We start from the raw sequence: 21,215 nt of genomic DNA on the forward strand, positions 1-21,215 counted from the left end.
ACTTACCACAGATTTTAAATAGTTGGCATCATAGTTTTTGTTAACCTGCTATATAAACCACTCATGTTTTGTTAACCTTCATTGTTGCTTTCCTCTATAACATTACTTTGAGGTGCTAACATTCCAACCATGTTGGCTCTTCACAGGAACATTCCTGGTACAAGGGGTAGCACCCTGTGGCGGATTAAAGATTTTGCCGCCCGAAACAGCTTCGTGAAGGAGGGGGGGGAAAAGGGGGGAAAGTGGCGCGATCAGGAGAGGAGGCGGGGCCGGGACGGGGATTTGGGGAAGGGGTGCAGTTGGGCCGGGGCCGGGGGAAGCAGCCTCTGGCTATTATAAATTTGCCACCCCTGCAAATTTGCCACCCTAGGCCTAGGCCTTGTCAGCCTAGGCGTTAATATACCGCTGGTAGCATCTGACATGATTTGTCCAAAGAAATGTATACATTAAGGAGCGCTCAAATGGTAACTTGAATTTTTGATTAGGCAAGTTAGTATGTTATGCCTCTTACACTTGACTTTCAAACTGTTTTCTGATGCTTTTGGTTTGGCAATCATCTGTGTTGATTTTTGTGGCCAGTTATAATTATATGTTTATTTAGCTGTGAGTTTGCAGCCCTGTTTTGATTCCAGGAAATAATAATGTTGTTCTGTAAACTATTGTATAGTGTCTGCCTGATACAATACCAACTGTTCAATATGAAGATGAAGATATTATTGAGTTGGTTGGATTTTCATTTGTTGTAATAACCAATTTGCAGCACCTAGATATGGTATCTATGACAAATAAATGAATAAAACCAATAGATTATTTTGTGACACTATAGATAGTATTTGTTACAAAACAATTCAAATGTCTTGTGGTTCAGTGCAGCTATAACTTTCTATTTCAAATATACAAATACCCATACATGCAGTTATTGGAAATACATGCTTTTGTGCTTTTTTATTTAACCCAATATCTATGGCAACTTTCCTCTAAGGATCTCCACACACTTTAAAAGATTGATTAAACCTCACAACAACACTACGAAGTAGATAACCGTTATTCCCATGTTACAGGTGGGTGACCTGAGTCACAGAGAGGTTAAGGACAGTGTCCATTAATTGAGAGTACCTCCATTTTTTCCTGAAATGCTGAGTATCCACCGCTCCTACTGACTTCAGCTGGAGATATCGGTCCTCAGCACCTCTGCAAATGTCTCAGACTGGATGCCAAAAAAAGGGTAGTAACTAAATTAGTGCCCACTTGTGAAAAACTGGGCCTAAATGCTTTGGGTCAAAGTGAGTCAGTGGCTAAGGAAGGACCAGAACTCAGGATTCCTTTCTCCCACTCTACTTACATGGCCCCACCCTGTCGACATACAGCACTTCAGTTTTCTAACTCTTTCTGGCCTTTTCTCTGTTCCTGAAGGGGCAAGGTATGTGGTGCCCTCCAAAACCAGTGCATGTGTGCAAATTTGCTAATAATTAACTGTCTGGCCTTCCTCCTACAATCAAAACTTTCACACTCCAGAATGATCAGAAAAGCAACCACAAAGTAAACGATGAATAATTTTCTGCTGGCAGCATACAGTGGTGGAGTCCATCTTTCTCTTAACAGGCATATTGAGTATTTTTGCCACCTGGAATAATCTCCACTGCCTTGCATTTGTTCACTTACCCTGCTAGTACTTTAGTGCTCTTGCCACACAATCCTTTGGCTTATTTTATTACTTACATTGTCAGTGCTCAAGCTGCAGTTCAGGAAAGCATCCCTTATTATGCATTACAGTATTTAGCATTCCTAAGCACGTGTTCAAGTCCCATTTGAAATCAAAATCAAGCACTTTTAAGTGCTTTCGTGAACAGGGATGGCCTATGCAGGCATTTAAGTGCTTTCCAGAATGATAGGCATGATCATTAAAAAGATTTATTAAAATAATACATATCTACACTGGCACACTATGTCATACACGAGATAAAGATGAGCATAGGGTGCCGATTTCTTCCCTTAGTTATACCTGTGCAACTCTGCTAACTCCAGCGGGATTGCACTGATGGGAAAGAGGGCAGAATGTTGCTCCAGAAGTGAGAGAGACTTTAGTTTTACTTTCTGCACTAATAATTTTTAGCTTCCTTTGAGATCTATGGAAGAAGAGGGCCACAAAAGTGCTAAGCATCGTCATCCATACTTTGCAGAAGAGGAAACAATAATTTATATTCTGGTATGCCCCAGAGGCTTCAACTAGTCGGGACTCTGTTGTGTTGTGTCCCAAGGAGGGGTTCACATGACTTCGATGTGTCTACACAAACATTTAGTTCGTGGCCAGCTGCACTAGTGTGCTGCACAATGAGTCTCTGTGTGGACGCTGCTGACATGCTCTAACAGTTCCCTCGTGCACTTTGATCTATCCTGCCTTGAAATAGGAGTAGATCAAACATATATTAAGGAACTGTTAGTGCACTTCAGCGGGCTCCACCCAGACACTCTTGTGCGGCAGGCTAGTGCAGGATAGGTTCACATCCCAGCTTGCTGTGAACTAAATGTTCGTGTAGACAAGCCCTTACTTGCACAAAGTCAATGTCACAACCATGATAAAAACCCTGGCCCACATCTAATACATCTATCCTCATTGTCTGCCAGATGAGTAGTGTAGCCCCTCTCTGTCCCCATTCCATTATATGCAAAACTGAGGTAATGATACTATTAACAAAAAAACCATACTCATTTAAGACGTCCATAGTCACATGCACTGGAGGTAGGAAAGTATCATTAGCCCCATTTTGCAGATGGGGAAACAGACACAGAGCATGTATGTATGCTTGTGTCTGTCTGTCTGTCTATCTGTCTTTCTCTCTCTAGTGGTAAATATATCCTCAGGATTCCAGGACAATTAAGGTTCTTCCACCCTAAATTTTCATAAACACCCATATGATGTCTTCCTGCATTAGCATGGGCTCCTCATTTTTCATGTAACTCTACAATCAGCAGCAGACACCATCAAGACTTGTCTCAATTTAAATATCTAGTGGCTAAGAAAATTGTTTTTCAGATGTAAATTTTTTTACCTTCTGTACCATACTTCATAATTTAAAGATACAAGAAATCAGTAGTGACTTTATCCTTTAATAGCAATGAAATAACTATTGGCCCCAGATTTATTTACTACTAAGTTGAAACTGTAAAAAAAAATCAAAACTGCAGGCTCTGTATTTTCAGACATTTACAGATCTTGTTTTCCACTACGCTTTTCACACAACAAACTCAGGCTTTCTCAGCCTAGACAGATGTGGAATGTATCTGTTGGATTCCAAGGTCATGGAATTATCCCATATGAGATTCCTGGCACAGAGGTGCAAAACTTTAAGCACCATGCAGCAATTGTTACCATAAAAGAATTATATTTTGGCAAGTGTAACTCATAACAGATGTACAGTTTCTAACAAATAAATTTGCACTTGTATCATAAACTACCCAACACTAGGAAGGCTTTATTCATTTGACTTCATATAAAGCAAGTATTTTTAACTACTATTTTAAAGGAGGAGCCTGCTAAGTTAAAACTCCAGTAAAAAAATGTAAATCTAAATAAAATGTCATTCAAATGGGGCCTGATTCAGCTCCCACTGAGTTCAATTAGTGCTTTGCCATTAACTTCAGTGGGAGCGGGATTAGGGCCATGGTACCAAGGAAAGGACTGTTATAGTTGTCTGCTATTCAGGCCACTGGAAAAGTTAACAGACAACAGTAGTGAGAGAGGAAGTAGTTTTCATATGCTGTTCTGTACATTCAGCCTAAAACTTGGCTCAGTGGTGCAGTACCTAAAAGAAAGTTTTTCTGATTCAGCTGCCAGAAAATGCTAGGGTCCACAGCTGCGAAGTACTATGCTGTGTCTTTCAGCTCCCACCATTCCCTATATCAGATCCTTTGGATCCACTTATCGTTACTAAGCACCACATACGGCATAGAGTTATGTCATGGAACTGCCCTGAGTATGCTCAGAATGTCCTCTGATTTCAGTTGCATATTGAGAGCTTATCATGTCTGGTTGGTAACTGAGCTGCTGCCATATGCCTGTGGCAGTCCTTAAAGCTTGGAAAGGCTTAAGGAACATATACCTACCCACAGAAAAAGATGCATCAGGAGAAGATAGTGAACGGTTTAGGGTGATGCCAAATTATAGTCATGTAGGACAACTTACTGGAGCTCTCTGCATGGGCTCTCTTCTATCTCCCAACCGTGCTGAGTACTCTTAGGCACAAGAAATAAAACTGTGTGCATTATGCAGCTTGACATATGATAAAGTTCAAGGAAAACTGGATAATATGATATTAGATGTAATAATGAGCAGTTTCATATTGGATGGTAGTTTTAAAATCCAATATAAGTGTCATCCATTTAATAATAGTAGCTTTTGATAAGTAAAAGAGAGATGGTATGATACTGACCTCCTTTGTAAAGCCCTCTGAGATCTACTGATGAAAAGCTCTATATAAGAGTGAGGTATTATCATTATTATTAATTATTAATTATTAATTATTATTATTCTCATCTTACTGCTAAGAAAAGGAGATGATGTCAGGTCTCCTGGGTTCGAGTCTCAGCTCTGCCAGTAATTCACAGTTTGGACAAATTTTAACATCCCCGCATCTCTATCCCTATTTTATAGATCAGAGAACAATAAATCTGACAGCACTTTACAAAGGTGGGTGAAAGATGCTCTTTAAGTACCAAGTATTATTATTACTATGAAAACCAGGCAAATGAGAAATTGCATAATTGCAAGTGGGTCCTAAACAAGGAATGAACAGAAATGATTTGTCTACTGTGTAAAGGCTTTTGAAAATGAATGCATACAGCAGTACGCTTAAGTGGGAGAACTGATGTGACAGAATGGATATGTAGAACTGTGTTTGGACAATTGTCTTGGAGCACAGCTATAATTATCATGGGGACCATTCCCATTGACTTGGACATTTCAATCAGGGCCACGGTTTGATGCTTCTGTCTGGGCAGTGGCATGCTGTGAACAATCATGACCGCTGAAAAGTGTTTGAGATTAGAACTCTGTAGGGTGAAAGCGCTGTTTCTTAACACAGCTGTAACACTCTTTGTGCCTAGACTCTATATGGTTGCAAACCATGTTCAAACCATGGTTAGATTGAACAAGGTTTGCACCTTGGTTAAAAACACTAACATGGAGGGACCCTATATAGTAGGAGTTAAGGGGGACTCAGCCCCTTGCAGGATTAGGCCTTTTTGTGGTAAATGTAGGCTTGTGTATTATTGCAAAACAGGCTTTTGAAGATTTATGGTGTAAAAGCTGTTTAACAAAAAAGAAAAAGAAAAATAATGGTCCAATTGTTTCCTGCTTTAAATTGTTACACTTTGACACTATAACCTGAAAGAGATCCCTTTGGCACATACCCCTACAACAAGCAGGAGAACTACAAAGTAAACCTCTTCCGTAGGGTTAATGAAGTCACTGCCTTAGGCACACTCCGCTATCACACATGATAATCTCTTTAAAATACAACGGTGATTAATTATTAATTAGGAAGATGAATGTGGTCTAGAAAAGGAGTTTCAAAGGCTACACTCAGAACTGCTCAGTGTCACCAGGATTTGGTTGATAGTGAGTATGTTTGTCAAGGGCTGCGCAGTACAGCAACTTCTACTATACCTAAAACAATAAATGAAAGAAACCAAAATAACAATAAGTGCCTGAATTTCCTGGGCTGTAGCTGGTTTAACAACAAAAGAATTATTTCACCCAGAGTCCTTGCAACAAGGGTTGATTCTGTTTCCATCTGGTGTCACCAGTTGAGCTTAAATATTACCGCTCACATGGGCTCCAGTTCAGCATTCCATCCCTTCTGTGTTTGTACAGTAGGGTTCTGATCTGTGACTAGCTCTCCTAAGCACTATGGTAATATGAATAATAATTCAGGACAGTACCTAAGCATGTGCCTAACTTTAAGCATGTGCTTAAGTCCCTTGGAGGTCAAGCTCTTAAAGTTTAGGCATGTGCTTACTTGCTATCCTAAATAGGGATGTGATTAAGCACATGCTGCAGTGCTTTGCAATCCAATCCAGCAAAATATGGGCCCCGATCCAGCTGTTGGTGATGTCAGTGGGAGTCTTTCCATTGAATTCAGTGAGCATTGGATCAGGCCCTATAGTTGTAACCTTGTGTGCATTCTGGCTCTGTGGGATGCTGACCTCTTCTAAAGAATGGAGGCAGAAAATAGGTTATAAAATAATCCACCTAACTCTCTGAACCATAACTATGGAAAAAACCTATGCAAACAAGCTTTGCTACCCTTAATTCTCAAGATGTTCACATCTGACACATTATTACAGAAAATATTCCCAGCCAGTCTGGCCAATGCAGGGCATTTGTGTCAAGTTTCTGGGCGTAATAACTTTAAAAAAACAAGACATTATAACCTAAAACCACAGTGCTGAAATATTATGTATAATACTTTTACCAACACATTCTATCTTAGCAACTTATCTGTCTTACATGGCTCCGTTACTGAACACATCGCAATCTTCAGTGTATTTATCCTCACAACAATAGGGCAGTGTTGTTATCCCTCTTATACACAGGGGGGATTGAGGCCTAGGGAGACTAAGTTACTTGCCCAAGTTCACACAGGAAGTCCATAGCAGAGCAGAAAATGGAATCCCATCTTCTGAACCCCAAGCTAGTGCCCTAACTGGTCCATCCTTCCTCCTCCACCTGAAGCTTTACATGTTCAAAAAGCTGCACACACATTTATCAGATTAATTTAATTGCAAATTAAGGTTTTCATAAATGGCTAATGTGAAGCAACAGGATTTGGGGGGGTTGTTTTGTTTTTTTAAATGAGACCAACATTTTCAGTGTCAGGTGCCTGAACTTATGCATAAATGGGCTATGCATAATGTAAGTGGGCTTTTTTCAGAGATGCTGGCTCACAGCATCATCCACTGAGGTACTTTATACTTCAAAATTACTGGCTGCAATTTGAAACTTTTTATAAACTATTATTTCCCCAAATTTTTAAGATCCAGATCATTGACTACATCTGAGGAGTACAGAGTTCAAAGGGTGTACTTACTGTTCTTCACCTTGGCATTCCCTTGAACTTGGGGCCAGTTTTGGAATTTCTGATCCCCAGGTATAAATTAAAGCAGCCTCGGGGTGCTGTAATTTAAGCTTCCTGTCAATGGTCCCAAAGGACAAAATGCATCAAGGAACTGGTGCAGAGGTGGGGCATCCTGATTGCTCCCACTCGCCTCTGATGACCTCCAGTGTGTGTATAGGAGCCTTTATGTTGCTTTTGTGTCATTGAAGGACACCCTTTGGCCTATGCCTGCTTTATGATCAGATTCCATCAGCAGTGCAGCACAAAGCAGCTCTGGAAGATCTAGCCCTCAAATTCCTAAAAGTATTTTAAAAACCCAACCTTTTTGCACACTTTATGCACAGCACAACAAATTTGCATTGAATGGTGTTAATTCATATCTGGGATGACAGCTTGTGTAGAGCGTTCAGTCTCATTCAGCTGTAATTTAAATCACTTAAAATTGAGATTTATACTGGAAATACTGACACACCCTTGATGATAATGGACCGGTCAATTGCAAATATGGGACACGCTGAAAACTAGGAGGAAAGTTGGTACTGAGATGTAAATCCAGCGTTAATTGTTGCCTAGTAACATGCAGTATGTACAATTCCATTTTCAAAAAGATCAAGAATGCTGGGTGTTTTTAAGATTCTTTCCTCCATGTACAATGTTTCCCAGGATTGTATGTTTAGTTAGAGCATATTCTTTTTTCTTTCTGGGTACGCTTTGGGCCTGATTCTGCTACCTTTACTCCTCTCATGGTGTACCTTACTCAAGTCAAGAAGCCTCATTGAAATCCCCCCAGTAAAGTATTGCTCAGTATGAGTAAGACTGGCAGAATCAGGCTGGCTGTCTCTGCAGGTTTTCAGGAGGTTGCCAGGATATGTGTTAAGGCTTTTGGGGATTGAAGCATTTGCTAACACACCATTACAAACTATTTACTCAATACGGTCAAGAGCATTGTGGCTCTGAGTACTTTAAATCTACACTACAGGTGCCCACAGTCCCAACAGTACTAGCTCTGTGTTTATCGCACTTGAGTGTTGTCTCCTGTGAACACGTAAACGGTATTTGACATATACCTATATAAACAGTATTCAGACTGATGGGAAGGGGCATTGTGGGATTTCCCGGACTCTGGAAGAATTCATCCATCTCACTGGATACTAAAAACCATGCCTTGCAGGGGTAGCTTTTAGCCCTGGCTCATAAAGATCCTGTTGAGATGGCTATGGATTTTGCAAGATTTTGCCTGCCCCTTAGAGCAGGGCAAGTGGCTTTATAGTGTGGATTTCCATAGGATTTGCAGAATGTACACAGCTTTCTCTGTAAGAAAAGGCAACTCTGGGGGAATGTATTTTACTGTATTCCAGAATTGCAAAATTTTGTTTTTGAATGCAAACTGAAGGTATTGTAAATCCCCTAGAGAAGCATATCACCAAACCCCACGAGGAGTATTTTATTCCATTCCCACTGCAAATTACTCAACGTTTTGTTTGTTGCTTAGAAGCTCCTGCCCTAGCTGGTGGCAGCTGCTAGCCCAGTTCTGGTCACAGCATTAGTTATGAGACTTTAATTATGATGTCTGTCTCAGACTTTTGCTTGGTCTGGTTACTTCAATATCTACAGAATGTTTTCACAAAGTAGCAGATGGTGGTAGGAGTAACTGGGCCATAAAACAACATTAACAGCTAAAAATGATTTTCACCAGAAAGGAGTTTGGGAGTGAGGGGAGGGGAATTTATCACTTTTTTTTTGTTTTCTCTCTTTTGCATTCAATATTGCCCATTCCGTAGGTGGTGGTATTCTATGCTGTCGGCTCCCAAGACACGATAACTGTTAAAGTCAGTCACAAATATGAACAGTTGATGAATAACCCATTATAGAGTCACTTTTATGTTGACTCAGTGGACATTTCCTGGCTTCAGAGGGAGAAAAGATAATGGCAAGCTTTGTAGAAAGAAAGAATCTTTAAAATGCAATATTTTTTTTCTTTGTGACTTTTATTGCCTTGTACACTGCCTTGTCTGAAGGAGGAAAACAGTGCATTGTTGGCAATCATCCACGGCGCTTGGCACAAACAGCCCTTAAAATCTGGCATCAGGATGAGTATTAATTCTGTTGTTTTCCCACAGAAGCTACAAAATAGTCAAGGCCAAGTATCTTTAAGATCATTCCTTAAAAATTCACACCTGGACCTACCTTTACAGTTCGCCTATTGAAACAGGTAATTTTTCTGCCACCAGTACAATAGAGGGACTGGGTATATAAAAAAAGCAACTAAAATGTTAAAACTAGGTAGAAGTAAAAAGCATATAGGCCCAGATCCTGAGCTGTGATGGAGCCACTCAGCATCATACTGCCAACAGGATCTGGGCTCGTGATCTCCAGCTGCCATACTGGTCCCAATTGGCAGCTGGTATAACATAGTACAGCCTTAGGGCTGGCCAGCACACAGCTGGCCTAGAATCAGAACGTACAAAGGTCACATTTGCATCCGCCTATCTGCACTGCTCTATATGCTTTTTGCCTGTAGGTAAAGACCTGAGCAGCAATATTGTGCAGATACGCATTTATCAGACACCTGTCTACTGTACCCTGATCTTGTTTACAGTGGTGTAAATCACAGTAACATTTCTGAAGTCGGAAGATATAGGCCCTCTTTCAGAAAGCATTTCCACTGGTTATAAACTTACCCTATTGTAAAGAGTGAGAAATGCTTGGTAAGGAGATCACCTACTGAGCAAGGACTTCTTGATTTATATTTTCACCTAAGTATTTCAGGGGTGTCTGTACACTCTCTATGTCCATTCTGATTGACAGAGAATATTCTGTTCCTTTTGGCAATGCGTCAGGTTTGCAGGTCTCTCTCACACAACAGTTCTCATCCTGTTCCCACCAAAGTTAATAGCAAAACTGGTTGGCTACAGTGAGAGCATGATTGGACTCAGTACAGGTTTAATGCCGACTTTCTCACCATTGCAGAGCAAGCCTGTCTCTGAGACCGCTATGGGGGAGGGACAAAATGATGTAAAAGCTCTTTCTATCTCAAATCTACTATGATTTTAAATAGTAAAAGATCAAGACAAAGGCATTTCCTGGTGATTAATGACTGACTGGGTGTAGTCGTGTCTGGGCCTTAACCCTGATCTCTTCTATATCCCTAGGAAATGCCCTGTGGCTCAGTTGTTTTTGCTGTTTTAAACTACTCTTAGTGTATGATTGATTGTCATTTTTAAAGCACCTTCATAGTTGTGGCTATTTTGGTGCCTGTGTGAAACAGCTTTTGTTCCTCACTCTCTTGAGCAAGCGGATGTTATTCCTAAACTTATATAAATGGTACCCACTTGCTGATGGGGTCTTAGAAACACATATAATTTTATGCATGTGTGATATTGCTGGCACATGTCACATTGCACAGTACCAGGCATAGTTGGAGAGCTAATGTCTAGAACATGTGCCAGTCAGATATCACAGTTTGTTTTCTAGTGTCCTGTCTAGCTTGTAATATGTAATAATGTTGCTGAGAATTTTGTGTCAGAATATTGTGCATTAATGTTACCAAGCTTATAGAATGTTAGTATAATTGTATTAACAATATAAAGGCCCCTTCTGAACCGCTGTTCTGTAAAGACAAGTGTGTGGGAAGCACAGTGCTTCCATTATTGCTATAATGCCGTCTTTCGAGTTCATTCAATGATAGGGGAATTTTTAGGGCTTAATCCTGCTAGGTGCTGAGTGTCTTCAGAACCCCTTGAAATCAGTGGGATTTGAAGGCACTCTGTGCTTCTCAGGGTCAGGACCATAATTAGCAAAGCTGCCTGTGTACATACTGCATAAAATAGCTGGACAGTTTTTAAAATGTTGTTAGTAGAGGCTACTGTTACTTAGCAGCTGCCTTTTCTGCATATTGAGAACTGTAATCTACAGTCAATCCTAACATGCCAAGAGAAGAATTCAATACATGGACATAGCTCAAAAAGGGATTTTTTTTATGCAGGCATGGGGCCTGATTCTATAGCCCTTACTCACATAAGTAATCATTATAACAGATAAGTAGTAAAGATGGTCATGAGAGTAATGGTTGCAGAACTGAACTAAAGACGATTAAAATTATAGTTTTTAAATTAAAAAGAGCTGAATTGATTTAAATTATTAAATCACTATTTTAAAAATAACGTTGAAGTTGTCTGAAACATTTGCTGATAGATCGCTGTGGGTCTGCTGGACTCATCAGACTGTCAATGTTTTTAGTGTGTTTGTTGCCTAGAAGAGGAACTACAGCTTCTGAATTTCCTTAATTTGAACTAATGACGGGGCGATTTATACTGTAAATTAATTTTGTGAATTATCAAGTAAGGAGGCAAAGGTGATTAAATAAAACCCCTATGGATACTGCATCATAAATGTTTTGTTCATTTCAGGCCCAAACCAACTTCCCTTGAAGCCACTGACTGTGCTGTGATTTGAATGGAGCTGTTATTTGGCACATGTGCAGTAGTTTTCTGATATTACTCCATAGCATACTAGTAAATATTTAGTAGCTTGTAATAGCTTAGCAAAGGTTTAATTGTACTGCTGTAATGAGGTCTCATGTTTCTGAGGACTGGGGAGAAGCTTACCTTCTGAGTGTGTGAATTACGGGGTGAGTGGATTAGCAAACTGTGAAAGAGCAAGGGGCTGCTGTGCATGGTTAGCAGTTGATAGCGCAATGGTTTAACAGCAGTAGCAGAGGGAGAGACTACGACTACATTTACACTACAGCACTTACAGCAGCGCAGCTGCACCAATGCAGCTCCACTATAGCACTTGTGGGAGAGCTCTCCCGTCGGCTCAATAGCTCCTGCCTCCGCGAGAGGCGGTAGCTATGTTGGCAGGAGAAACTCCCCCACTGACATAGTGCTGTCCACACCAGCACTTAGGTTGGTGCAATTTATGTTGCCCAGGGGTGTGGATTATTCACACCCCCTGAGCAACGTAAGTTATACCCAAGTACCCTGTGGTGTAGACAAGGTCTAGATCTTTTCCATCTCTTGCATGTGCAGGCTACGTACTCTTTTTTAATACATGATGCAGAGGGAAGAAAAATGCGTCAGGAAAGCCTTCAAAACTGGGAAGTGGGAGCAACTCCAGGGTGGAAGAAACCCCAATTGTTTAAATCTATATTTACAAGGTGAGACAAGGCTAGTTTCTCCAGTTTGTGTGTTTGATCTTTTCCCATTATTACTTCCATGAAAAAAAGATGCAGTCAAGCACAAAAAGGGACTCAGGGAGAATTGCACGAGCCAGATAGGAATGTTCAGCGTTGCACCCCGACTGCAAGGGCTCAGCTACACACAAACCATGTACCTCTCACTATATTGGTATAGTTAAAGCAATACAACCCCCCTAGTGCAGACTCAGATATACTGGTATAAAGGTGCTTATGCTGGCATAGTTTATTCCCATAAGGAAAGGGGAATAAGCTATACTGGTATACAGCAACTTTATCCTGGTGTAACTGCATCTATCCTAGGGCTTGCACCAATTTAACTATTTCAGCTGAAAATCATGCCCTTAACTGAAATAGTTAAATTGTAGAAAAACTGTACATACAACAGGCCTGAGCTTTGTCGCTTTTGTGGTCTGTGGTCTGCTCTCTGACAGTACTTGTTAGTAATCAGTAAGTGGAAGTGTGTTCCACAGGGGGGCTCCTAAATTCACAAGAGATGACTCTCCCATTCAGAAGCTCCTTTCATGGATCAGTCATTCAGTGTTAGTGAGGTGAAGGGAAGTGAAATAGACAGAACATAAAAAAGTTAATTAAAAAAAACATACAAAGCAAAATGCAGTACTCGGTTTTATACCCATTTCCAGATGACTGAACACAGTGGTGTTCAATGCAGCTGATACTATGCTAGCATTTTGCCTAAAGCCTTTACCACACTTCCTTGCACTGATAAAATAAATGGTATGAAAAGAGCAGAATGAATTCATACAATCTACAGAACATTACTTATAATGAGCCTGGGAGTTTTACCCAGTAGAAGCTGGATTGGGCATATGTACACACAGAACCTAAATTCTTTGTCAAAGGCAAGCAATAAGATACTGTGATTTATTTTCCTGTTAAAGGACCCAATGGTGCAAGGCCCATCTCACATGAATGAAGGTATAAAGAAGGATTTTCAGGATCTGGCTCAAAGTGACGGGAACTTGACCCCTTTACACAGGGCTCGTCCTGCAGTAGATTAGTAGTTTCCAAAGTTTGGCCAAGTTCAGTATATTTCCATCTCTAACTCCAAGTACAGGATACTTCCCATCTAATACTCTTTCATCAAACCGCAAAAAGTGGGAAGATAGACAAATATTTTAATGACTCATATTAAAATTACAGTGTGCCACCAATTGCTACTAATCCATCTAATAATATTTAGTCACCCATGGCTATAATTTATACCTGACTCGGTTTTTATTATTTGAAAAGCCCAGCCCCACATCTCCTTTTTCACCTATCATCCCAAATAAAACTATATATTGTAGCTCACAGCCTACCCTATGATAACAGTAACATCTCAGCAACATAGATCTGTGGCTGTCCTGCCTCATGAGCCTTCAGATGCTCTCTGCATAGTCAGTAATCCCATCTTCATAGAGAACATGTAGGAGGCTGCCAAACCCCCTCCAGCAGATTAGCCTCTGTGGGATGGTTCTGCAGCTGCTTCACATCCTAGTGAGAAGGAGTCACTTCTTCACCACCTTCCTGAACATCTGCCTAGTATGGCCAGGCTGCTTGGGCCAGCTGCTGGGCACAGTATTTGTTCTGATTGGTCAAATCCTGAGATCTTTTCTCAGTTTTTACTTTGGTAAACTCCAACTGATTTCAATGAGTAAGTAGTGAGCATGAAGTTCACAAGCTTAAAGCCCTCTGCATTGCTAAAGCCATGCATTGGAGCTATTAGGCTTTGATGAACTGGTAGAGAGGCAGGGAAGGGGGCCTGCTTTACTGAGGGACCTCGATGTCCACCCTGTGTAGGCTGGCAAGCAAAGTGGTGATGGGGGCAGACATTGTGTGGTTGAAGCCCACTTTTATGCAAAGGCATTGGCCCTAACATTCGGTGCAGGAGCATGGATGGGCTGCATAGCAGTTTTTCTAGAGAGGCAACTTTACCGCCTGGTGTTGGTTTGGGGTGTGTGTGGTAGATTTCAGATGCTACACTTCCCCAACATGAAACCTGAAGAACTAGGTTTTACGAAGGTAAAGTGAAATTCACCCTAGTAAAGACTGAGACAGGAGCCCGGATTACAAAAATATCAGAATGGCCATACTGGGTCAGACCAATGGTCCATCTAGCCCAGTATCCTGTCTTCTGACACTGGCCAATGCCAGGTGCTTCTGAGGGGATGCACAGAACAGGCAATCATTGAATGATCCTTCCCCAGTTACCCACGCTCAGCTTCTGGCAAGCAGAGGCTAGGGACAATGAGAGCATGGTGTTGCATCTCTGCCCATCCTGGCTAACAGCTACTGATGGATCCACCCTCCATGATTTAGTTGGTTTTTTTTTTAACCCTATTATAGTTTTGGCCTTTACAACATCCCGAATTCCACAGGTTGACTGTGTGTTGTGTGAAGAAGTACTTCCTTTTGTTTGTTTTAAACCGGCTGCCTATTAATTTAATTGGGTGACCCCTGGTTCTTGTGTTATGTGAAGGAGTTAATAATACTATCTTATTCACTTTCTCCACAGCAGTCACAATTGTATAGACCTCTATCTTATCCCCTCTTAGTCATCTCTTTTCCAAGCTGAAAAGTCTGTCTTTTTCATGTCTCCTGATATAGAAGCTGTTCCATATCTTTAATCATTTTTGTTGCCCTTCTCTGTACCTTTTCCAATTGTAATATATCTTTTTTGAGATGGGGTGACCACAACTGCATGCAATATTCCAGGCATGGGCATAGCATGGATTTATATATTGGCATTATGATATTTTCTGTCTTATTATCTATCCCTTTCCTAATGGTTCCTAACATTCTGTTGGTTTTTTTGACTGCAGCTGCACATTGAGCAGATGTTATCCACAATGACTCCAAGATCTCTTTCTTGAGTGGTAACAGCTAATTTAGACCTCATCATTTTGTATGTGTAGCTGGGATTACGTTTTCCGTTATGCTTTACTTTGCATTTATCAAAGTATAGAATTTCATCTGCTATTTTGTTGCCCAGTCACCCAGTTTTGTGAGATCCCTGTGTAACTCTTCACAGTCTGCTTTGGACTTAACTATCTTGAGTAATTTTGTATTATCTGCAAATTTTGCCACCCTACTGTTTACCCCTTTTTCCAGATCATTTATGAATATGTTGAACAGCACTGGGGGACACCACTATTTACCTCTCTCCATTCTGAAAATTGACCATTTATTCCATCCCTTTGTTTTCTATTTTTTAACCAGTTACTTATCCATGAAAGGATCTTCCTTTTTATCCCATGACTGCATACTTTGCTTAAAAGCCTTTGATGAGGACCCTTGTCAAAGGCTTTCTGAAAATCTAAGTACACTAGATCCACTGGAGCACACTGGTCCACATATTTGTTGACCCCCTCAAAGAAATCTAATAGATTGGTGAAGCATGATTTCCCTTTACAAAATCTATGTTGACTCTTCCCCAACAAATTGTATTCATCTATGTGTCTGATAATTCTGTTCTTTATTATAGTTTCAGCCTATTTGCCTGATACTGAAGTTAGTCTTACCAGACTGTAATTGCCAGGATTGCCTCTGGAGCCTTTTTAAAAAATTGGTTCACATTAGCTTTCCTCCTGTCATCTGGTACAGAAGCTGATTTAAATGATAGATTACATATCACAGTTAGTAGTTCTGCAATTTCATATTTGAATTCCTTCAGAACTCTCTGGTGAATACCATCTGGTCCTGGTGATTTATTACTGTTTAATTTATCAATTTGTTCCAAAACCTCCTCTACTGACACCTCAATCTGGGACACTTCCTCAGATTCATCACCTAAAAAGAATAGCTCAGGCGTGGGAATCTTCCTCACATCCTCTGCATTGAAGACCAATGCAAAGAATTCATTTAGCTTCTCTGCTCTTAAGCAATGGCCTTGTCTTCCTTGAGTGCTCCCTGAGCACCTTGATCGTCCAGTGGCCCATTGACTGTTTGGCTGACTTCCCGCTTCTGTTGTACTAAAAAAAAATTGCTGTTAGTTTATGACTCTTTGGCTAGTAGCTTTTCAAATTGTTTTTTGTCCTGCCTGATTATACTTTCACACTGCACTTGTCTGAGTTTATGCTCCTCCAAAAACCGTAACACATTTTAAATAGCCATAAAGCATTTTAAAACTACCCCAAAATTGCAAACCTTATTACTGTTCATTAATTTCTTTTCTTTCCTACCTTTATTTTTATGGGTTGTAACATAGCAGTTTGTCTTGCATTGTTCATTGCATTGATCATACCTCAGGGCTAACATATCTGTGAAGTAAAAACTTTAATGCCAGTGATTTTTAGTAAAGATTCTCCCACCATTAGTGGGCCTGATCCAAATTCCACTGAGGTCTACAGAAGAACTCCTATTGATATCGTTAGACTTTGGATCAGGCCAAATCTGAACAGAATATCAGAATATAAAGATTCTCCCACTATTAATGAGTCTGATCCTCAGCCTGGTCCTACAGAGGAGTCATTTTATTCTTATCAATGGTCCTACTGAAGCCAGAGGGACCAATCTTGTGAGTAAAGTGACTCAGATGTGTAAGAATGTGAAGGATGAGGCCCTATCAATGCTACTGGGGTGCCCAGATGAACAATATGTGTGGTTAACTTTCTGGGATGTCTAACCCACCTATATGGTCAGACAGTAAAACATCGATCAAAAACTCATTACTTTGGAGAGGAGGGAAGCTCATGGATTATAAAATTTAATTTACCTTTTACATCTTAAATTATAGTGCCATATCTAAGTTATAAATTTTTGCAAAGCAAATTGCTGGTGCGTCTGAAAGGCATTCATAAATATTTCTCACTGCTGCCACAGAACTGTTACAGAGGGAATAACTTGGTGTGTGGGGTGATGATGGTGGATGTTGATGGCACATTGCTTTGAGAACTCCTACTCCTGTTGTTTTTGCAATAAGATGCCTGTATTTACTTGGAGGAAAGGAGAGGAGGTTAATGATATCAGTTACTGGGAAGACAGAGACCCCTCAGTGCCTGTATGAGAAAATTCCTAGATCCACTAAAGATTTATCATTTCACTCCCAAACTTCTGCTAGCGAGGAGACATGCCTGTCTGCTTTCAGTTTCCTATCATCACAAAATACTGATTTATCAGCTGGTGTCAAACATCTTCCTGCTGCCTACAATGTATACTCTAAAGGTTTTGCTCCACAATGGAGGAGGTTGAAATAACTATCAGTGTACAAGATGCTGTTTTAAACTGAACAGTATTAAAGGGCTTGATCCTGCAAAACTTTGATCATTGAGCCCAACCCTGCAAACTGCTATGTGTCACCTAAAGGGAAGTGTTTGCCCATTGAGATCAAATGTTTGGGGAGGAGAGGGCACTCCTCATGAAATGCTCCTGATTCTCAGGATTGGGACAAATGCCACTGTTCATGCATCTGAGGACTTCTGTTGGGAGTCAGGGGTTGCAAGGCTCAGCACAATGGATGTAGACAACTGAGAAATCATACTGTGAACAACTGAAAAGTAAGCTAAGATGAAGTATGGCTGTGAAACCTTGGGGTGGGGGTGGGGATGGGAGTGGAGGTGGAGGCTGGGGAGACTAATACCTAATTAGTTTTGGTATTATTGACTTAATTTACAATAATTTATGGAGAATAAAGGGTTGTGATTTATTTTATTTCAACATTGGACCTGTTATACATGTACAAAATGGAGGTGTTATAAATGGATAATTATAAACACCCTCTTCTTTTTGCCATAATGGGGGCTGTTTTCCTGGACAGACACTACCCCAAAGATGTACGTGTGGAGTGTGCATCTACTGCAAAAAGAGACAAATCAGGTCTTACATCTGGGTGCTGTTGTCAGGGTTTCAGGAAACTTCTTTGACTCTATTATAGACCTGTTTTCGCTGAGCAGCGGGAAGAGCGTATGTGACTGTTAAACAAGAGTGGAAAAATATGTATCTGGAATATGCTTTATCCTGCCAAGCTGAGTGTTTATTGTGGAGCCCAGACACATCTCTGCTTCTCCAGCAGATATCACGGTGTTTCTAAAAAGGCAGACTGCAATAGAACGGTGGAAGCAATTGCTTCAGAAAACTCTGACTTATTAAAGTTTTATATCACGTTGCCTCTATCAAAAATATTAATATTAAAAGAGGCCCATAAAAGGTGATACCAGGAGAGATAGAAGTAGTACCACTTGGTATTGTAATTACCTCAGAATGGGTAGTTGGGAACTTTAACCTGGAGGGTCAGTACTCTTCTCATTTTATCAGGTTTTCATTTGTCATAAATGTTGAAAAAAGTACAGTGGAAAAGAGAATGGAGACTTAGATTTCAGGCAGGTACTTTGGTGGAGGAGTGAGGGCTTTGCCACTTTTCAGGTTGGGACTCGGGTTGAACTAATGAGAGGCACACAGGGGCTGGAAATCATCAAAGAAGCTGATCTTGCAGGCTTTGCACAGCAAATTGGGTGCTAACGGAATGCAGACATGGGGGCCCATGGGCTGCAGCTGATGTGGAGCTTAGCGAGAGAGGGGTTATTCTATTCCCATTAGTTACTCTGGAGCACGAAGCATTCCGTGCATGGGTATGTGTACACACGTGCACACCTGCACCCTGTGAGAACTACTGTAGTCAGCTTGGTGAAAAAACGTCAGTACACTTACATTGTACTTACATTACTTTCAAGTTGACTTGAAAGGCTTGGAATACAGCAGCTTTGGCTAAACGGTTTAGTTATATCAAGGATAAAGAATTTTTGCTGGAAATTGACAATTCACGAGATCACTTTAGTATATTCAGTCCTCCTGTCCAGTTCCTTTGATGGGTATCCCTACATTTGCTGCTGACAGTTTTATGTGCACAGCTGTGTTTTGACAGACAAAAAAATAATTGTAAGCCTAACCTTTTATAAAAACAGTATCGACACTGATCCTGCAAGCTCTTGCCCATGGCAGTTGTCCGTCTTCAGGCGAGAAGTGTCTATAGCATGTTTGTGAACTTCATGTCTGTGCCACTCCTGCTCTTTAGGATGATATCCTGGCCCTGTTGAAGCCAATGAGAGAAGCCAAAGAGCTTATTCTTTTTTGAAATACTATTGAAGCAAGCATTTGACATGTTAAATTGTAGTGCCCAAGAGAACATGTTGACAGTGCTATATAGTAGTTTATACTAAGCACATGTTACTGGTAAGGAAGCAACGGGGAGATCATAACTTTTAATGTGCCAGCTTAATTTGATAAATGACAAACAGCAACAGATGCTGGGGACTTGTGAAATAATGCACAAACCTTATTTAATATTTACATGCGGTTCCTGGCATGATTAGAAACAAGATTTGCCTTCTGATTTGTGCACTGTGTAAAGGGTAAGGTTATAAATTAACCTAGCAAATAGCCCTCTATTTAAGAAGTGTCTGAGCTTTAAAAAAAAGAAATCTATTGTGAAATAAGGCATGATGCAAGAAAACCGTGTGTGACATTTCCTTATCTATGTAGCACTTGTTCAGAGGAAGGCAAATTATGATAATCTTTTACATAACACTGAATATTCCATTGCTGGATTGTGCCGTCCTACCCCAGAAAAACAAAGATCAGTGGTTAACTAACTATATATTTCTGTTCCCATTTGTAATCCGTTGGAATAAAACACAAGGACTAAGGCCCAGTCCTTAAGGTGCTTGGTGCCCTCAACTCCCATTGAAGCCATTCGGAATTGACGGTGCTCAGCAGCTTGTACGATCTGGCCCTAAATCCAGCCCCATGGTAGCTTAGAGAGCCTCTTCCCTCCAGGAAAGCAAGGAATTGCTAGCAGGCTGTTTGAGGGTGGGAATAGTCTGCAGTTTTGGGTTGTCTGCACCCCAGGAGCCAATGTGCAACTAGGTTATACTCAGCAGTAAGCACTAATCAGGCTATTGATCAGAGTAGCGGCAAAATATGTTCACACGTGGTGCCCTGTAGATCGTCCCCGGCTGGCAGAATCCCCCTAGTACAAGACACACCAGACAGTGTGTCTGCTCCCCCTTCCCCACCCTGGCTAGGGCAGCATTTGGCTCCAAGTATTATTTTTCCAAAAGTGGAAACATTAACCTATTTATTCATGCCCTATCCCCTTATAATAAGGCCCATTGTTGTCTGTTGGGGGTGAGTTGGAAAGGATAGAAATGTTGCAGTTTCAGATCAATCATCTATTATGGATGCTCCACACTTAGATTACAAAGCGTCCTTTTCCCCCTGCACTGTCCTTACAGTATCATCATCATTCGTATCTCCACTAATTGTGTCTCTGGGTCATTTATCGATTTTTAATTTTTTTAAATCTATTTCAATTGAAAATAAATATAGTTCCTTATCCTTTTGAGTTGTATTTTCATAGCACAGACTTGAATGTTCCTTTGTCAATCCTTTTTTGTTACTACAAAAGAATAGGTGGCTTGAAACCAGAGATGTCCTCTTTGTTTCATCTATGAGATCTTTGTGGTGTGCATTGAAAATAATATGAGATTTCCTTCAAGAAAAGTTATTTATATATACCAAGAACCTCTTTGAAGGCTTGCCTGTGCTGCAGATTGTAACCGTGTTTTAGCATGTGTTAACTAACACAATTGTTAATTGTAGTGGAGACAAGGAACAATGTTTATTTGGCATGCTTATCCCTAGGGCTATTATGATTACACAATTACAAACTGTAGTGTAGACAAGTCTTGAGAATAGCATTTGGTATCATGAAACCTAGCCTCTAAGAGGAATATTGTATGGTATGGGATTTTGAGGGATGGATGTTCCATTTAAAATGCTTCCCCTTTAGCCAAATTGTATTAAAATGTGTAATTCATCAGATAATTGGATGACTTCTGGGATTGCCAATGTGGTATGGAGATTTTCACCTCTTAAATTTCCAGCTCATATGTATCCTAGGTTAG

At 40.5% G+C, this 21,215-nt stretch overlaps 1 protein-coding gene across 3 annotated transcripts in view; it reads left to right on the plus strand.

Annotated features, from left to right (window-relative positions):
- Positions 1-21,215, plus strand: part of PRKAR1B (protein kinase cAMP-dependent type I regulatory subunit beta) — a 120,525-nt gene that overhangs the window by 95,529 nt on the left and 3,781 nt on the right. The window lies entirely within an intron of this gene.

This window comes from Eretmochelys imbricata, chromosome 10, assembly GCF_965152235.1.
Source record: "Eretmochelys imbricata isolate rEreImb1 chromosome 10, rEreImb1.hap1, whole genome shotgun sequence".
In the NCBI taxonomy this organism is placed as follows: Eukaryota; Metazoa; Chordata; order Testudines; family Cheloniidae; genus Eretmochelys; species Eretmochelys imbricata.